This window comes from Puntigrus tetrazona, unplaced genomic scaffold (assembly GCF_018831695.1).
Source record: "Puntigrus tetrazona isolate hp1 unplaced genomic scaffold, ASM1883169v1 S000000997, whole genome shotgun sequence".
In the NCBI taxonomy this organism is placed as follows: domain Eukaryota; kingdom Metazoa; phylum Chordata; class Actinopteri; order Cypriniformes; family Cyprinidae; genus Puntigrus; species Puntigrus tetrazona.
The window spans coordinates 20,863-37,291 of NW_025048592.1; the positions used below are offsets into that span (position 1 = coordinate 20,863).

General features: G+C 39.2%; 8 non-coding genes and 6 pseudogenes across 8 annotated transcripts; all 14 read right to left on the minus strand.

The window, feature by feature from the left end:
* Window positions 1–21: 21 nt before the first annotated feature.
* LOC122339847 lies at window positions 22–140 on the minus strand (annotated as a pseudogene).
* A 275-nt stretch (window positions 141–415) lies between these two features.
* On the minus strand, window positions 416–534 carry LOC122339769. Its single transcript, XR_006250051.1, has one exon. It is a non-coding gene; the product is annotated as a 5S ribosomal RNA (ribosomal RNA).
* A 276-nt stretch (window positions 535–810) lies between these two features.
* LOC122339781 lies at window positions 811–929 on the minus strand. The gene has a single exon (XR_006250052.1). It is a non-coding gene; the product is annotated as a 5S ribosomal RNA (ribosomal RNA).
* A 274-nt stretch (window positions 930–1,203) lies between these two features.
* LOC122339792 lies at window positions 1,204–1,322 on the minus strand. Its single transcript, XR_006250053.1, has one exon. It is a non-coding gene; the product is annotated as a 5S ribosomal RNA (ribosomal RNA).
* Window positions 1,323–1,599: 277 nt separating this feature from the next.
* On the minus strand, window positions 1,600–1,718 carry LOC122339803. The gene has a single exon (XR_006250054.1). It is a non-coding gene; the product is annotated as a 5S ribosomal RNA (ribosomal RNA).
* A 274-nt stretch (window positions 1,719–1,992) lies between these two features.
* Window positions 1,993–2,111, minus strand: LOC122339868 (annotated as a pseudogene).
* A 277-nt stretch (window positions 2,112–2,388) lies between these two features.
* On the minus strand, window positions 2,389–2,507 carry LOC122339777 (annotated as a pseudogene).
* A 272-nt stretch (window positions 2,508–2,779) lies between these two features.
* Window positions 2,780–2,898, minus strand: LOC122339848 (annotated as a pseudogene).
* A 276-nt stretch (window positions 2,899–3,174) lies between these two features.
* LOC122339869 lies at window positions 3,175–3,293 on the minus strand (annotated as a pseudogene).
* Window positions 3,294–3,567: 274 nt separating this feature from the next.
* On the minus strand, window positions 3,568–3,686 carry LOC122339814. Its single transcript, XR_006250055.1, has one exon. It is a non-coding gene; the product is annotated as a 5S ribosomal RNA (ribosomal RNA).
* Window positions 3,687–3,959: 273 nt separating this feature from the next.
* LOC122339826 lies at window positions 3,960–4,078 on the minus strand. Its single transcript, XR_006250056.1, has one exon. It is a non-coding gene; the product is annotated as a 5S ribosomal RNA (ribosomal RNA).
* Window positions 4,079–4,355: 277 nt separating this feature from the next.
* On the minus strand, window positions 4,356–4,474 carry LOC122339828. The gene has a single exon (XR_006250057.1). It is a non-coding gene; the product is annotated as a 5S ribosomal RNA (ribosomal RNA).
* A 274-nt stretch (window positions 4,475–4,748) lies between these two features.
* On the minus strand, window positions 4,749–4,867 carry LOC122339829. The gene has a single exon (XR_006250058.1). It is a non-coding gene; the product is annotated as a 5S ribosomal RNA (ribosomal RNA).
* Window positions 4,868–5,140: 273 nt separating this feature from the next.
* Window positions 5,141–5,260, minus strand: LOC122339812 (annotated as a pseudogene).
* Window positions 5,261–16,429: the final 11,169 nt, after the last annotated feature.

Sequence of the window (16,429 nt, forward strand, 5' to 3'; positions counted from 1 at the left end):
ATAAGTAGTGAAAAACTCAAAAACTTACAGCACCTGGTATTCCTAGGCAGTCTCCCATCCAAGTACTAACTAGGCCCAACTCTGCTTAGCTTCTGAGATCAGACGAGATCAGGCGTGAACAGGGTGGGATGGCCGTAAGCTTAAAAGCTGCTGCAAAAGCCCCCTATTTTTAAGGTGAGGCACACTAAGTGCCATTATACTAGATAAGTAATGAATGAAATACAAAAAATACTTCAAAATGAGCTACATTAAAGATAAGAGCATTAGTTAAGTAGTTAAAAACAGTCAAACTCTGTTTAAAGAACAGCTACTTTAAAGGCAATTGAATTAAATAAGCAGTAAGGGAAAGCAAAGAGCTGGTCAAACTTTGGCCACACTAAGGGCCAGTGTATTAGATAAGTAGTGAAAAACTCAAAACTTACAGCACCTGGTATTCCTAGGCAGTCTCCCATCCAAGTACTAACTAGGCCCAACTCTGCTTAGCTTCTGAGATCAGACGAGATCAGGCGTGAACAGGGTGGTATGGCCGTAAGCGAAAGCTGCTGCAAAAAGCCCCCTATTTTAAGGTGAGGCACACTAAGTGCCATTATACTAGATAAGTAATGAATGAAATACAAAAAAATACTTCAAAATGAGCTACATTAAAGATAAGAGCATTAGTTAAGTAGTTAAAAACAGTCAAACTCTGTTTAAAGAACAGCTACTTTAAAGGCAATTGAATTAAATAAGCAGTAAGGGAAAGCAAAGAGCTGGTCAAACTTTGGCCACACTAAGGGCCAGTGTATTAGATAAGTAGTGAAAAAACTCAAAAACTTACAGCACCTGGTATTCCTAGGCAGTCTCCCATCCAAGTACTAACTAGGCCCAACTCTGCTTAGCTTCTGAGATCAGACGAGATCAGGCGTGAACAGGGTGGTATGGCCGTAAGCTAAAGCTGCTGCAAAAAGCCCCCTATTTTAAGGTGAGGCACACTAAGTGCCATTATACTAGATAAGTAATGAATGAAATACAAAAAATACTTCAAAATGAGCTACATTAAAGATAAGAGCATTAGTTAAGTAGTTAAAAACAGTCAAACTCTGTTTAAAGAACAGCTACTTTAAAGGCAATTGAATTAAATAAGCAGTAAGGGAAAGCAAAGAGCTGGTCAAACTTTGGCCACACTAAGGGCCAGTGTATTAGATAAGTAGTGAAAAACTCAAAAACTTACAGCACCTGGTATTCCTAGGCAGTCTCCCATCCAAGTACTAACTAGGCCCAACTCTGCTTAGCTTCTGAGATCAGACGAGATCAGGCGTGAACAGGGTGGTATGGCCGTAAGCTTAAAAGCTGCTGCAAAAAGCCCCTATTTTAAGGTGAGGCACACTAAGTGCCATTATACTAGATAAGTAATGAATGAAATACAAAAAAATACTTCAAAATGAGCTACATTAAAGATAAGAGCATTAGTTAAGTAGTTAAAAACAGTCAAACTCTGTTTAAAGAACAGCTACTTTAAAGGCAATTGAATTAAATAAGCAGTAAGGGAAAGCAAAGAGCTGGTCAAACTTTTGGCCACACTAAGGGCCAGTGTATTAGATAAGTAGTGAAAAACTCAAAAACTTACAGCACCTGGTATTCCTAGGCAGTCTCCCATCCAAGTACTAACTAGGCCCAACTCTGCTTAGCTTCTGAGATCAGACGAGATCAGGCGTGAACAGGGTGGTATGGCCGTAAGCTAAAGCTGCTGCAAAAAGCCCCTATTTTAAGGTGAGGCACACTAAGTGCCATTATACTAGATAAGTAATGAATGAAATACAAAAAAATACTTCAAAATGAGCTACATTAAAGATAAGAGCATTAGTTAAGTAGTTAAAAACAGTCAAACTCTGTTTAAAGAACAGCTACTTTAAAGGCAATTGAATTAAATAAGCAGTAAGGGAAAGCAAAGAGCTGGTCAAACTTTGGCCACACTAAGGGCCAGTGTATTAGATAAGTAGTGAAAAACTCAAAAACTTACAGCACCTGGTATTCCTAGGCAGTCTCCCATCCAAGTACTAACTAGGCCCAACTCTGCTTAGCTTCTGAGATCAGACGAGATCAGGCGTGAACAGGGTGGTATGGCCGTAGAAGCTAAAGCTGCTGCAAAAAGCCCCCTATTTTAAGGTGAGGCACACTAAGTGCCATTATACTAGATAAGTAATGAATGAAATACAAAAAAACTACTTCAAAATGAGCTACATTAAAGATAAGAGCATTAGTTAAGTAGTTAAAAACAGTCAAACTCTGTTTAAAGAACAGCTACTTTAAAGGCAATTGAATTAAATAAGCAGTAAGGGAAAGCAAAGAGCTGGTCAAACTTTGGCCACACTAAGGGCCAGTGTATTAGATAAGTAGTGAAAAACTCAAAACTTACAGCACCTGGTATTCCTAGGCAGTCTCCCATCCAAGTACTAACTAGGCCCAACTCTGCTTAGCTTCTGAGATCAGACGAGATCAGGCGTGAACAGGGTGGTATGGCCAAGCGCAAAGCTGCTGCAAAAGCCCCTATTTTAAGGTGAGGCACACTAAGTGCCATTATACTAGATAAGTAATGAATGAAATACAAAAAAATACTTCAAAATGAGCTACATTAAAGATAAGAGCATTAGTTAAGTAGTTAAAAACAGTCAAACTCTGTTTAAAGAACAGCTACTTTAAAGGCAATTGAATTAAATAAGCAGTAAGGGAAAGCAAAGAGCTGGTCAAACTTTGGCCACACTAAGGGCCAGTGTATTAGATAAGTAGTGAAAAACTCAAAAACTTACAGCACCTGGTATTCCTAGGCAGTCTCCCATCCAAGTACTAACTAGGCCCAACTCTGCTTAGCTTCTGAGATCAGACGAGATCAGGCGTGAACAGGGTGGGATGGCCGTAAGCTTAAAAGCTGCTGCAAAAAGCCCCCTATTTTAAGGTGAGGCACACTAAGTGCCATTATACTAGATAAGTAATGAATGAAATACAAAAAAATACTTCAAAATGAGCTACATTAAAGATAAGAGCATTAGTTAAGTAGTTAAAAACAGTCAAACTCTGTTTAAAGAACAGCTACTTTAAAGGCAATTGAATTAAATAAGCAGTAAGGGAAAGCAAAGAGCTGGTCAAACTTTGGGCACACTAAGGGCCAGTGTATTAGATAAGTAGTGAAAAACTCAAAACTTACAGCACCTGGTATTCCTAGGCAGTCTCCCATCCAAGTACTAACTAGGCCCAACTCTGCTTAGCTTCTGAGATCAGACGAGATCAGGCGTGAACAGGGTGGTATGGCTGTAGCTTAAAGCTGCTGCAAAAAGCCCCCTATTTTAAGGTGAGGCACACTAAGTGCCATTATACTAGATAAGTAATGAATGAAATACAAAAATACTTCAAAATGAGCTACATTAAAGATAAGAGCATTAGTTAAGTAGTTAAAAACAGTCAAACTCTGTTTAAAGAACAGCTACTTTAAAGGCAATTGAATTAAATAAGCAGTAAGGGAAAGCAAAGAGCTGGTCAAACTTTGGCCACACTAAGGGCCAGTGTATTAGATAAGTAGTGAAAAAACTCAAAAACTTACAGCACCTGGTATTCCTAGGCAGTCTCCCATCCAAGTACTAACTAGGCCCAACTCTGCTTAGCTTCTGAGATCAGACGAGATCAGGCGTGAACAGGGTGGTATGGCCGTAAGCGAAAGCTGCTGCAAAAAGCCCCCTATTTTAAGGTGAGGCACACTAAGTGCCATTATACTAGATAAGTAATGAATGAAATACAAAAAATACTTCAAAATGAGCTACATTAAAGATAAGAGCATTAGTTAAGTAGTTAAAAACAGTCAAACTCTGTTTAAAGAACAGCTACTTTAAAGGCAATTGAATTAAATAAGCAGTAAGGGAAAGCAAAGAGCTGGTCAAACTTTGGCCACACTAAGGGCCAGTGTATTAGATAAGTAGTGAAAACTCAAAAACTTACAGCACCTGGTATTCCTAGGCAGTCTCCCATCCAAGTACTAACTAGGCCCAACTCTGCTTAGCTTCTGAGATCAGACGAGATCAGGCGTGAACAGGGTGGTATGGCCGTAAGCTTAAAGCTGCTGCAAAAAGCCCCCTATTTTAAGGTGAGGCACACTAAGTGCCATTATACTAGATAAGTAATGAATGAAATACAAAAAAATACTTCAAAATGAGCTACATTAAAGATAAGAGCATTAGTTAAGTAGTTAAAAACAGTCAAACTCTGTTTAAAGAACAGCTACTTTAAAGGCAATTGAATTAAATAAGCAGTAAGGGAAAGCAAAGAGCTGGTCAAACTTTGGCCACACTAAGGGCCAGTGTATTAGATAAGTAGTGAAAAAACTCAAAAACTTACAGCACCTGGTATTCCTAGGCAGTCTCCCATCCAAGTACTAACTAGGCCCAACTCTGCTTAGCTTCTGAGATCAGACGAGATCAGGCGTGAACAGGGTGGTATGGCCGTAAGCGAAAGCTGCTGCAAAAAGCCCCCTATTTTAAGGTGAGGCACACTAAGTGCCATTATACTAGATAAGTAATGAATGAAATACAAAAAAATACTTCAAAATGAGCTACATTAAAGATAAGAGCATTAGTTAAGTAGTTAAAAACAGTCAAACTCTGTTTAAAGAACAGCTACTTTAAAGGCAATTGAATTAAATAAGCAGTAAGGGAAAGCAAAGAGCTGGTCAAACTTTGGCCACACTAAGGGCCAGTGTATTAGATAAGTAGTGAAAAACTCAAAACTTACAGCACCTGGTATTCCTAGGCAGTCTCCCATCCAAGTACTAACTAGGCCCAACTCTGCTTAGCTTCTGAGATCAGACGAGATCAGGCGTGAACAGGGTGGTATGGCCGTAAGCTTAAAGCTGCTGCAAAAAGCCCCTATTTTAAGGTGAGGCACACTAAGTGCCATTATACTAGATAAGTAATGAATGAAATACAAAAATACTTCAAAAATGAGCTACATTAAAGATAAGAGCATTAGTTAAGTAGTTAAAAACAGTCAAACTCTGTTTAAAGAACAGCTACTTTAAAGGCAATTGAATTAAATAAGCAGTAAGGGAAAGCAAAGAGCTGGTCAAACTTTGGCCACACTAAGGGCCAGTGTATTAGATAAGTAGTGAAAAACTCAAAACTTACAGCACCTGGTATTCCTAGGCAGTCTCCCATCCAAGTACTAATCTAGGCCTAACTCTGCTTAGCTTCTGAGATCAGACGAGATCAGGCGTGAACAGGGTGGGATGGCCGAAGCTGCATGCAAAGCCCCCTATTTTAAGGTGAGTATCATGCTACTATACTAGATGAGTAATGGAAATGAAATACAAACATCAAATGAGCTACATTAAAGATACAGAGCATTAGTTAAGTAGTTAAAAAATAAAGTCAAACTTCTGTTTAAAGAAATACTACTTTTTTAAAGGCACCACTGAACTAAAATACAGTAAGGGAAAGCAAAGAGCTGGTCAAATCTCTTGGCTACACTAAGGGTCATGTGTATTAGACAAGTAGTGAAAACGGGAAAACTTTACAGCACCTCCAGGCCCTAGGCAGTGTCCCCAGTCTAAGTACTAATTAGGCCTAACTCTGCTTAGCTTAGACTGTGACGAGACTAAAGTGGTAGTCATGGTGGGATAATGCAAGTTTAAAAGCCGCAGCAAAAAGCCCTCTATTTTAAGGTGAGGCACTCTAAGTGCCATTATACTCAGATAAGTAATGAATGAAATACAAAAATACTTCTAAATGAGCTATACATTAAAGATAAGTAAGAGCATGAAGTTAAGCAGTTAAAATGAGTCGTAAATTCTGTTTGTAAAGAAATACGCTACTTTAAAGGCAAATTGAATAAAATAAGCAGTAAGGGAAAGCAAAAGAGCTGGTCAAACTTCTTTTGCCATACTACATGGGGCCACAGTGTATTAGATATGAAGTGAAAATCTCAAAAATCCTATAGCACCTGGTACTCCTAGGCAGTCACCCATCCAAGTACAAACTAGGGCCTAACTCTACTAGCTTCTGAGACTGTGATTTAGACTCAGGCGTGAGCTGTGTGATAGGCCAGAAGGTTGCAAAGCTACTGCAAAAGTCTCCCTTATTTTAAGGTGTGAGGTACACTAAGCGCCATTATACTCAGATAAGCAATGAATGAAATACAAAAATACTACCAAAATGAGCTACATTAAAGATAAGAGCATTAGTTAAGTAGCGTTAAAAATAGTCAAATCCTCTGCTTGAAGAACAGCTACTTTAAAGGCAATTAAACAAATTAAGCAGTAAGTGAAAGCAAAGAGCTGGCTGAACCTCTGGGCCACACTAAGCGCTGCAGTGTATTAGATAAGAAGTGAAAACCTCAAAAACTTGCTGGCACCTGCAGTATTCCTTTAGGCAGTCTCTCATCCATGTACCAATCCAGCCAAAACCTCTGGGCTTAGCCTCTGAGATCGTGACGCGGATCAGGCATGAAGAGGGTGGTATGGTCATGAAGCGTAAAGAGGCCGCAAAGCCTCTTATTTTAAGGTGAGGCACAATTTGCCAATATACTAGATAAGCAAATGAATGAAATACAAAAATACTTCAAAATGAGCTAAGCATTAAAGATAAGTATAATAGTTAAGAAGTTAAAAACAGTCAAACTCTGTTTAAAGAACAAATACTGTAAAGGTAAATTGACTAAAATAAGGGTGTATGTGGAAAGTAAAAGAGCTGGTCAAATCCTTTGGGCCACACCATGGGCCAGTGTATTAGATACAAGTAGTGAAAAAAACTCAAAAATCCATAGCACTCCAGACTTTCTAGGCAGTCTACCATCCAAGTACCAATTAGGCCTAACTCCTGTTTAGTTTCTGAGATCAGATGACACTGTACGTGAACAGGTGGTATGGGCCATGAAGTTTAAAAGCTGCTGCAAAAGCCTCTTATTTTAAGGTGAGGCACACCAAGTGCCATTATACTCAGATAAGTAATGAATGAAAGCCACAAAAATAATCTCCAAAATGAGCTGTGGCATACAAAGATAAGAGCATTAGCTAAGCAGTTAAAACAGCCAAACTCTGTTTAAAGAACAGCTATGTTGTACAGTAACACAATCAAATAAGCAGTAAGGGAAAGCAAAGAGTTGGTCAAACTTTGGCACTGGGCACTATGGGCCACAGTGTATTAGATAAGTAGTGAAAAAAACTAAAAAACTTACAGCACTTGGGCAGAGGTATTCCTAGGCAGCCTCCCATCCAAGTACTTAATCTAGAGTCTAACTCTGCTTAGCTTCTGGAGATCAGACGGTGATCAGGCGTGGAACAGGGTGGGATGCAGCCGTAAGCTGTAAGCTACAGCAAAAGCTCCCTATTTTAAGCGGAGGTAATAACACTGGCGCCATTAGGCCAGATAAGCAAATTAATGAAATACAAAAAAATACTTCAAAATGAGTCACATTAAAGATAAGTATATTTAGTTAAGAAAAGTGCTAAAAATAGTCAAACTGTGTTGAAAGAACAGCTACACTGAAGGCAATTTGATCTAAATAAGCAGTAAGGGAAAAAGCAAAGAGTTGGTCAAACTTTGGGCTACACTAAGGGGCCAGAGTAATAGGATAAGCAGTGAAAAACTCTCAAAATCCTGCAGCACCCTGGTATTCCTTTCTAGGCAGTCTTCCCATCCAAGTACTAAATTCAGCTCCAACTCTGTTTAGCTTCTGAGATCAGACGAGACCAGGCGTGGAATATATGGGAAGGGTCATGAAGTTGAAGTTGTGTGTAAAAAGTCTTGATGCAGGGACTGGGTGTGAGGTGCACTAATTAAGTGCCAGCTAGTATCAGATACAAAGTAATGAATGAATGGCTAAAAAAAACTTCAAAATGAGTTACATTAAAGATACAGAGCATGAAGTTAAGTAGTTAAAAACAGTCAAACTATTTTTAAAGAAACAGCTACTTCAAAGGTAATTTGAATTCAAATAAGCAGTAAGTGGAAAGTAAAAGAGTTGGTCAAACTTCTGGCTAATTAAGTGGGCCAGTGTAATAGTGATAAGTAGTGAAAAACTCAAAAACTTACAGCACCTGGGTATCTCTAGGCAGTCTCCCATCCAAGTACTAACTAGACCTAACCTCTGCTTAGCTTCTGAGATCAGATGAGATGGTGTATGGAACAGGGTGGTGGTATGCGGCCATAAGCGTAAAGATGCTACAAAAGCTCCCTATTTTAAGGTGAGGCACACTCATGCCATTATACTAGATAAGTAATGAATGAAATACAAAAATAATTCAAAATGAGCTACATTAAAGATAAGAGCATTAGTTAAGTAGTTAAAACAGTCAAACCTCTGTACTAAAGAACAGCTACTTTAAAGGCAATTGAATTAAATAAGCAGCAAGGGAAAGCAAAAGAGCTGGTCAAACTTTTGGGCCAAGCACTATGCGCTGCAGTGTATTAGATAAGTAGTGAAAAACTCAAAACCTTTAGCAGCACCTGGTATTCCTAGGCAGTCTCCCATCCAAGTACTAACTAGGCTCAATGCCTGCTTAGCTTCTGAGATCAGGACGCACTATCAGGCGTGAACAGGGTGGTATGGCCATAAAGTGAAAGCTGCTGCAAAAAGCCCTTATTTTAAGGTGAGGCACACCAAGTGCCATTATACTAGATAAGTAATGAATGAAATACAAAAATAATTCAAAATGAGCCACATTAAAGATAAGAGCATTAGTTAAGTAGTTAAAAACAGTCAAACTCTGTTTAAAGAACAGCTACTTAAAGGCAATTGAATTAAATAAGCAGTAAGGGGAAAGCAAAGAGCTAATCAAACTTTGGCCACACTATGGCCAGTAGTAATAGATAAGTAGTGAAAACTCAAAACTTACAGCACCTGGTATTCCTAGGCAGTGTCCCATCCAAGTACTAACTAGGCCCAACTCTGCTTAGCTTCTCTTTGAGATCAGACTCCAGATCAGGCGTGAACAGGTGGGATAGCTGTAAGTTAAAGCTGCAGCAAAAAGCCCCCATTTTAAGGGGGTGAGGTACACTATGCCATTATACTAGATAAGTAATGAATGAAATACAAAAATACTTCAAAATGAGCTACATTAAAGATAAGAGCATTAGTTAAGTAGTTAAAAACAGTCAAACTCTGTTTAAAGAACAGCTACTTTAAAGGCAATTTGAATTAAATAAGCAGTAAGGGGAAAGCAAAGAGCTGGTCAAACTTTGGGCCACACTAAGGGCCAGTGTATTAGATAAGTAGTGAAAAACTCAAAACTTACAGCACCTGGTGTATTCCTAGGCAGTCACCCATCCAAGTACTAACTAGGCCCAACTCTGCTTAGCTTCTGAGATCAGACGCAGATCAGGGGCGTGAACAGGTGGTGGTGGCCGTAAGCCAAAGCTGCTGCAAAAGCCCCCTATTTTAAGGTGAGGGCACACTAAGTGCCATTATACTAGATAAGTAAATGAATGAAATACAAAAAATACTTCAAAATGAGCTACATTAAAGATAAGAGCATTAGTTAAGTAGTTAAAAACAGTCAAACTCTGTTTAAAGAACAGCTACTTTAAAGGCAATTGAATTAAATAAGCAGTAAGGGAAAGCAAAGAGCTGGTCAAACTTTGGCCACACTAAGGGCCAGTGTATTAGATAAGAGTGAAAAACTCAAAAAACTTACAGCACCTGGCATTCCTAGGCAGTCTCCCCATCCATACCAACTAGGCCTAACTCTGCTTAGCTCTGAGATCAGACGAAATCAGGCGTGAACAGGGTGGGGATGGCCGTAAGCTTAAAAAGCCATGCAAAAAGCCCTCTTTAAGGTGAGGCACACCTGGCGCTACTTATACTAGATAAGTAATGAATGAAATACAAAAATACTCTTCAAATGAGCTACATTAAAAGATAAGAGTATTAGTTAAGAGTTAAAACAGTCAAACTCTGCTTCAAAGAATAGCCACTTTAAAGGCAATTGAACTAAAATAAGCAGTAAGTGGTGCAAAGAGCTGGTCAAACTTGGCCACCATGGGCCAGTGTATTAGACAAGCAGAAAAACTCAAAACTGGCAGCACCTGGTATTCCGAAAGCAGCTCCCATTCAAGTACTAATCTAGCCCAACCTGCTTACTTGAGATCAGACGAGACCAGGCGTGGGAACAGGGTGGGATGGCCAAAGCTAAAGCTGCCAAAAGCCCTCTATTTTAAGGTGAGTAACACTAAGTGCCATTATACTGTATAAGCAATGAATGAAATACAAAAAAAAATACTTCAAAATGAGCTACATTAAAGATAAGAGCATTAGTTAAGAAGTTAAAAAATAGTCAAACTCTGTTTGAAGAACAGCTACTAAAGGCAATTGAATTCATAAATAAGCAGTAAGGGAAAAGCAAAAGAGCTGGTCAATCCTACCACACCATGGGCCAGTGTATTAGATGGGCAGTGAAAAACTCAAAAACTTACAGCACCTGGTATTCCTAGGCAGTCTCCATCCAAGTACTCAACTAGGCCCAAATCTGCTTAGCTTGAGATCAGACGAGACTGAAGGTGAACAGGGTGGATGGCTGCAAGGCAAAGCTGCTGCAAAAAGCCCCTATTTTAAGGTGAGGCACACTATGCCATTATACTCAGATAAGCAATGAATGAAATACAAAAAATACTTCAAAATGAGCTACACAAAGATAAGTATACTAGTTAAGAGTTAAAACAGCCAAACTCTGGTTTGAAGAACAGCTACTAAAGGCAAATTGGAATTAAATTGCCAGTAAGGGAAACAAAGATTGTCAAACTTTGGCCACTCAAGGGCCAGTGTATTGATAAGCAGGAAAACTCTAAAAAACTTACAGCACCTGGTATTCCAGCAGTCTCCCATCCGGCACTAACTAGGCCCAACTCTGCTTACTTCCAGATCTGGGACTAGATCAGGCGTGGAACAGGGTGGGATGGGCCGTAAGCTAAAGCTACAAAAAGCCTCTATTTTAAGGTGAGGCACATCATGCCACAGCCAGATAAGTAATGAATGAAACACAAAAATACTTCCAAAATGAGCTACATTAAAGATAAGAGCATTAGTTAAGAATAAAATAGTCAAATTCTCTGCTTAAAGAAATAGCTACTTTAAAGGCAAATTGGAATTAAATACAAGTGGTGCCATAAAAGAACTGGTCAAACTTGGCCACACTAAGGGCTACAGTGTATTAGATGGGCAGTAAAACCAAAAGCTTACAGCATCTGGTAGTATTCCTAGCAGTCTCTCATCCAGCACTAATCTAGGGCCTAACTCTGCTTAGCTTCTGAGACTGACCAGATCAGGCGTGAAATATGGGTGGGATGGCCAAGCGAAAGCCATGCAAAGCCTCTTTTTAAGGTGGAGTATGCCATTATACTAGATAAGTAATGAATGAAATAATAAAAAAATACTTCAAAATGAGCTACATTAAAGATAAGAGCATTTAGTTAAGTAGTTAAAAAGCCAGTCAAACTCTGTTTGAAAGAAATACACTTTAAAGGCAATTGAACTAAATACAGTGGTGGAAAGTAAAAGAGCTGGTCAACTGCCACACTAAGGGCCAGTGTATTAGATAAGCAGGAAAACTCAAAACTTACAGCACTCTAGTATTCCTAGGCAGTCTCCCATCCAAGTGCACTAATCCAGGCCCAACTCTGCTTACTTCTGAGACTGTGACGATCAGGCGTGAGCTCAGGTGACACACAAAGCTGCAAAGCCCCTATTTTAAGGTGAGGTACACTGGCGCTAATATACTAGATATGAACAGAATGAAATACAAAAATACTTCAAAATGAGCTACTAAAGATAAGAGCATTAGTTAAGTAGTTAAAACAGTCAAACTCTGCTAAAGAACAGCTACTTTAAAGCAACTGAATTTAAAATAAGCAGTAAGGGAAAAAAGCAAAGAACTGACAAACTTTGGCTACCATGGCCAGTGTATTAGAGGCAAGTAGTGAAACTCAAAAGCTTACAGCACCTGGTGCATTCCCAGGCAGTCTCCTGGTCCATACTAACTAGGCCCAACTGCTTAGCTTCTGAGATCAGACAGAGATCAGGCGGAACAGGGTGGATGGCTGGAACGAAAGCCAAGCAAAGCCTCTTTACAGAGGCACTATGCCATATTATACTCAGATAAGTAATGGAATGAAATACAAAAAATATCAAAATGAGCCATTAAAGATAAGAGTATTTAGTTAAGTGAAGTAAAACAGGCCAACTTGTTTAAAGGACAGCTACTTAAAGGCAATTGAATCATGAATAAGTATATGGTGCAAACAGCTGGTCAAGAACCCTGCTACACTGGCGCTGTGTATTAGGGAGTAAGTAGTGAAAACTCAAAACTTACAGCACCTGCATTCCCAGGCAGTTCTCATCCAAGTACTAACTAGCCCAACTCTGCTTATTTCCTCTGAGATCAGACGAAACAGGGTGGCATGGTCATAAGCTAAGCTGCCGCAAAAAGCCCTCTTTATAATTAGATAAGCAATGAATGAAATACAAAAAATACTTCCAAAATGAGCTCACATTAAAGATAAGAGAGCATTAGTTAAGTAGTTAAAAACAGTCAACCTCTACTAAAGAATATTACTTAAAGTAAATTGAACTAAATAAGCAGTGGTAAGGGAAAGCAAGATTATCAAACTTTGGCCACACTAAGGGCTATGTGTATTAGATAAGTGCAGGAAAAAACTCAAAAACTTACAGCACCTGGCATTCCCAGGCAGTTCCCCATCCAGGTACTAATTAGCTCAACTCGCTTAGCTTCTGAGATCAGACGAGATCAGGCGAAACAGAGGTATGTCCGGTTAAAGCTACAAAAAGCTCTATTTTAAGGTGAGGCACTAAGTGCCATTATACTAGATAAGTAATGAATGAACACACAAAAAAATACTTCAAATGAGCTACACATTAAAGATAAGAGAATATTACAGTTAAAAGCCAGCCAAACTCTGCTTAGTATAGCATTTTAAAGGCAATTGAATCAATACAGTAAGGGAAAGCAAAGAGCTGGTCAAACTTTGCCACAAAGGGCCAGTGTATTAGATAAATATGAAAACTCAAAACTTACAGCACCTGCATTCCCAGCAGTCTCCCATCCAGGTATCACTATCCAGACCTAACTCTGGCTTAGCTTCTGAGATCAGATTTGTGACTGCATGTAAAGCCAGAGTGTACATCCAAGCTAAAGCTGCTGCAAAAAAGCTCCCTATTTTAAGGTGAGGTAATACCAAGTGCCATTATACTAGAGCAAGTAATGAAATGAAATACAAAAATACCTAAAAATGAGCTACATTAAAGATAAGAGCATTATTAAGTAGTTGTGCCAGCCAACCTGTTTAAAGAACAGCTACTTTAGCGCAATTGAATCTGGGGTTACAGGCGACAAAGAGTTGGACAAACTTTGGCCATGCACGTCAGTGTATTAGATAAGCAGTGAAAAACTCAAAACTTACAGCACCTGGTATTCCTAGGCAGTCTCCTATCCAAGTACTAACTAGGCCCAACTCACTAGCCGAGATCAGATAAAGATCAGGCGGAACAGGGTGGTGGCGGCCGTGGTCAAAGCTTTCACAAAAAGCTCTATCGGCAAGGTGGAGGTACACTATGCCATTATACTTGAGGCGAAATGAATGAACACAAAAACACTTGAAATGAGCTACATTAAAGATAAGAGCATTAGTTATAGTTAAACAGCCAACTTGTCGAAAGAATGCTGCTATGAAGGCAATTGAACGAATAAGCAGCAGGAAAAGTGGTGAGCTGGTCAAACTTACACACTAAGGGGGCTAAAAGTATTAGATAAGCAGTGAAAAAATCTCCGAAACTTACAGCAGCCTGCATTCCTGTAAAGTGAGTCTCCCCATCCAAGTACTCTCAACGAGGCTCAAATCTGTTTAGCTTGAGATCAGACGAAGATCAGGCGTGAAACAGGGTGGATGGCCAAGCAAAGCTGCAAAAAGCCCTACTTTATGTGAGGTACACTATGCAAGCGTTTATATTTCAGATAAGTAATGAATGAAATACAAAAAATATTCAAAATGAGCTATATTAAAGATAAGAGTGCATTATATGAAAGGTACAGCCAAACTCTGTTTAAAGAACAGCTACTGAAGGCAATTGAAATTAAATACAGTAAGGGGAAAGCAAAGAGCTGGTCAAACTTGGGCCACTAAGGGCCAAAAATATAAGTAGGAAAAAACTCAAAACTTACAGTACCTGGTATTCTCGAGCAGTCTCCATCCAAGTACTAATTCAGGGCCCAACTCTGCTTAGTTTCAGATCAGACGCAGATCAGGCGTGGGACAGGGGTGGGATGGGTCAGGCTTAAAGCTGCAAAAAGCCCCTATTTGGCAGTGAGGTACATCATGCACAATATACTAGAACAATGAATGAAATACAAAAATACTTCAAAATGAGCTATATATTAAAGATAAGTGATAATAGTTAAGTAGTTAAAAACACAACCTCTGTTTAAGAACAGCCACTTTAAAGGCAACTTGAATCTAGTTAAGCAGGCGTGGAAAGCAAAAGAGCTGGTCAAAACTTTGCCAAGTACTCATGGCTGTGTATTAGATAAGTAGTGAAAAACCTAAAAGCAGCAGCACCTGGTATCTTGGTGTAGTCTCTCATCCAAGTACTAACTAGCCCACCCTCATGAAGCTTGAGATCAGACGAGATCAGGCGTGAACAGGTGGGATAATGGCTGTGCCATGCAAAAGCTCCCTTATTTTAAGGTGAGGTACACTATGCCATTATACTAGATAAGTAATGAATGAAATACAAAAATACTTCAAATGAGCTACATTAAAGATAAGAGTACAGTTATGAAAGAAAACAACAAACTCTCTGCTTAAAGAACAGCCACTTTGAAGGTACTCAAATTAAATAAGCAGTAAGGGGAAAGCAAAGAGCTGGTCAACTCTTTTGCCACATCAAGGCCACAGTGTATTGATAAGCAGGAAAACTCAAAAACTTAAAGCACCTGGGTATCTCCTAGGCAGTTCCCATCCAAGTACTAATCAGGCCTAACTCTGTTTAGCTCTGAGACTGTGGACGAGATCAGGTACGAACAGGTGGTGGCGCAGCTGTAAGCTGAAAGCTGCTGCAAAAAGCCTTTATTTTACAGTGTGAGGCATACTATGCATATATTTAGATAAAGTAATGAAATGAAATATGTACATTTAAAATGAGCTACATTAAAGATAAGAGCATTAGTTAAGTAGTTAAAAAAACAGTCAAATTTGTTTAAAGAATAGCTTACTTTGGGTGCAACAAATTAAATAAGCAGTAAGTGGGAAAGCAAAAGAGCGCCAAACTTTGGCCACTAAGGGCCAGTGCATTGGGAGGCAGAAAAACTCAAAACTTGGCAGCACCTGGTATTCCCAGCAGTTCCTATCCAAGTACTAATCTAGGCCTAACTCTACGTAGCTTCCTGAGGATCAGACGAGATCAGGCGTGAACAGGTGGTATGTCCGTAATAAAGCTGCTGCAAAAGCCCTATTTTAAGGTGAGGTACACGGCGCATTATACTGAAGTACAATGAATGAAATACAAAAATACTTCAAAAATGAGCTACATTAAAAGATAAGAGCATTTAGTTAAGTAGTTAAAAACAGTCAAATCCTGTTTAAAGAACAGCTACTTAAAGGCAAATTGAATTCAAATAAGCAGTAAGTGGTGCTAAAGGCAAGAATTGGTCAAACTTTTTGGCCAATTGGGCGCTGGTGTATTAGATAAGTGAGTGAAACCTAAAAAGCTTACAGCACCTGGTATTCCCTAGGCAGTCTCCCATCCATGCACTAACTAGGCCTAACTCTGCTTAGCCTGAGACTGTGACGAGACTGTGGATTCAGGTGAACAGGTGGAAGGTCAGAAGCTAAAGCTGCTGCAAAAGCCCTATTTTAAGGTGAGGTACACTAAGTGCCATTATACTAGATAAGCAAATGAATGAAATACAAAAAATACTTCCAAATGGAGCTTACTAAAGATAAGAGCATTAGTTAAGTAGTTAAAATAGTCAAACTCTGTTTGAAGGACAGCTACTTTAAAGGCAAATGGAATTAAATAAGCAGTAAGGGGAAAGCAAATAGCTGGTCAACTTTGGCCACACTAAGGCCAGTGTATTAGAGGCAGGAAACTCAAAATCTTACAGCACTTGGTATTCTGAGGCAGTCTCCTATCCAAGTACCAATCTAGGCCTAACTCTGCTTAGCTTCTGAGATCAGACGGAACAGGTGGGTAAGGGCCGTAAGCAAAGCTGCTGGCAAAAAGCCCTTATTTTAAGGTGAGGCACACTAAGTGCCATTATTTCAGATAAGAATTAATGAAATACAAAAAATACTTCAAAATGAGCCATACTAAAGATAAGAGCATTAGTTAAGTAGTTAAAAACAGTCAAACTCTGCTTGAAAGAACAGCTACTCTTTAAAGGCAAATGAATTAAATAAGCAGT